The sequence below is a fragment of the Vigna unguiculata genome, chromosome 4, assembly GCF_004118075.2.
Source record: "Vigna unguiculata cultivar IT97K-499-35 chromosome 4, ASM411807v1, whole genome shotgun sequence".
Lineage (NCBI taxonomy): Eukaryota > Viridiplantae > Streptophyta > Magnoliopsida > Fabales > Fabaceae > Vigna > Vigna unguiculata.
This window is the reverse complement of record NC_040282.1, coordinates 18,272,165-18,275,112: the sequence shown is the minus strand read 5'-3', so window position 1 is coordinate 18,275,112 and position 2,948 is coordinate 18,272,165.

The following is a 2,948-nucleotide window of genomic DNA, read 5'->3' as shown; positions in this document are numbered from 1 at the left end:
ATAATATATATATATATATATATATATATATATATATATATATATATATATATATATATATACACACACATATATATACATATATGCTTCAAAAATAAGTCAAGCTAAAAAATAATTAACCTTTAAAATAAATAAATAAATTATTCTGCTTTAGATTTTTTAATTTTATTTAAAATTTAATTTTTTTTAATTTTATCTTTAGCTGATTTGTTTGTATTTTATTTATCTTTTATTTTTGAATATTAATAGTTTTCAAATTTATTTATTTACAATTTTTAATATCTTTTATATATATTTCATAAATAAAATTTATAATAAGAAATATAATTATACATATATTTTTTTTGCAATTTTTAAAATTTATAATAAGAAATATTAATATTTTATTGAATTTTTAGAAAATTTATTAATAGATAAAAAATAAATAAATCAAAAAATTATTAAAATTTAACAAAAAGTAAACCTTAAATAAGAGGAAAAAATGTTAAAACAAAATAAAACTTTGTGTATTACTAGTAATCACGTTTTATTCTTCATATAAATTAAGAGTCGATTTAAATAAATAGATTCTGAATGGAATTACTAGAACTGAGTAACTCAAGAACATCTCATCTTGAGTACTAACTACTTATTTAAATCTCCAAGGTCATACCTCAACCTACAATAATCAAATATTTATTTATCATAATTTTTATTTTGATATTAAACCATATAATTGTATAAATAAATAAATAGGATTAGTGCATAACTAAAAATAAATAAAGAGGACCAATACGTGACTAGAGATAAATATAAATAAATGAAAATAAATACAAATTAAATAATTAGGATCAGTGCATAACTAGATATGAATATAAATAAATAAATAATAATGTGAAGTAAAATACAAGTTAAAAAGAAGTTAGGAACACCTCACTTAAGGTAAATATAAAAATAAAGTAATTATGAATAGATGAAAAGATAAAAAAAAATATAAGAATAAGGTAATAAATGTTTCCTCCCCTTTTACCAAGGTTGTATTGAGACTTTGATGATATATAAATTTATTTTTCCTCTTTCTTACTTCTCACACTCGCACTACTCTACTTCTGTTTCTATTTGTTTGTTCTTATTGTCTCTCTTCTCCTCCCCATTTCATTTACCTCATCCTATTTATACTGTCATATGTAATCATTACATTAGTTTAAATTGAATTCAATTTCCTTTAATTTTAATTTTGTTGTTTCAATTTGATAAGAGTTTCTAGTTCATAGATTTTTCTTTTTACAATGAAAGGATAGAATCCTACTAAATGTTACATTATCTTTTCATTTTCTCATTTTTTATATATTAATAGTTTTTCTAAAATTATTATATATTTATTACTTAATTTTATGTTTATCCATTTGCTTTTGAATATTAGTCCAATCAATTTAAATGTTTTCCTTCTATACTTTTATATATTTTGTTCTGTACGCGTATATGTATATATTGTTAAGCCAATATATAATTTTATAGTATTATTATATTATTATTAGTTAATTATTGTTAAAAACAGATCTGTCTAATACTCTTAACCACAAGGGGATCAGAATTGATTAACACACTTTTATCTGGTTTAAGATGAATCTTGAAGAAATCTTTAGGTTTTAAAGCTCAATTAATCAATTTCGCAGTTCTGGGTTAATGGACTGTTTTAACTCAATTAAGAAAAGTTGTGAGAGAAGAGAAAGAAGCAATACACACCAATTTATACTGGTTCGATTCACAAAGAATCTACGCCCAGTCTTCTCCTAAGTAAACCCACTTAGGAGGATTCCACTAACACAATTAGGATCCAAGAATTACAAGAACACCTATATAATTCTAGAACCTAAAACCCAAGAACTTGATCTACCAATCAAGAACTCCCCCTAGGAGCAATGCATCCACACAATTGCACCTAGGCCTACACTTCACACACTAAAGCAATAGTAATCAGAAATACAGTAAACAAAATCAAGAAACGAATACACCTATGTTGTGCAGATTTGACAAGATGCTCCTTGATTCAAGCAAGACCCATCATAGTAGAATCAACCATCAATCTTCTTGGATCTGCACTTGAGTGATCTTCCAGAATGATCAATATCTCTGTGACTATCAGAAGGCTCTTTCTCAGAAGGAAAACTGCGTGATTTGTCAATTATCTCTTGAGCCAAAACAGATTCTAAAAATAGCTTTTATACAGAGTTTTCTGCTGTCACTAATTGATTAGCAATTTACCTAATCGATTATCGTGAGTGTATTTTCACTGCCTTAGTGCAGTACTCACAGCTAATCCATTAGTTAAAAAGCTAGCCATGCAAGATTACACCAGCACAAGTGTAATGGTCCAAAGCAGCACACAACAGGCCTAAAAAAACATTTGATAAAGAGAAGCTATTTGCCTAATGCATATCCTAACTAGACCAAGCTATGTTTTATTCTAAACCAGTAGACATCATCAAAATCATTCTTCATTCATAGGTGAAGTAGCTCCCCCTACCAACAAATTTGAATTTGGCCTATTTTCTAAATAAGTTAGCTTAAATTTTTTTAAAGATTTATTTACTTAAATGTATTAGTTTTAGTATTTTAAATGTTTCTTTTAAATTTAAAAGCTTAAGAGGTTGATTTGTTTCAAGTGATAATAATACTACTCTATTAGTACCATATTAAGTTTTTATTATAATAATTTTAACATTTAAATTTTATTGTAATAACTGAGATTATAATATCATGGTAAACCACACTAAATGAATTCAAGGCGAGATTTAAGATAAACTTTTGTGACTAACATTGTTAGTCACAAATTAAACCCACATATATTATTTTATATTATCTAATTGATAAATTAAGATGAAAATATTTTTCTACATTTTTGTATTTGTAAAAAAAGAAAAATTATAAAATAAAATATTAGATATAAAGTGGATGTCAAAATTTAT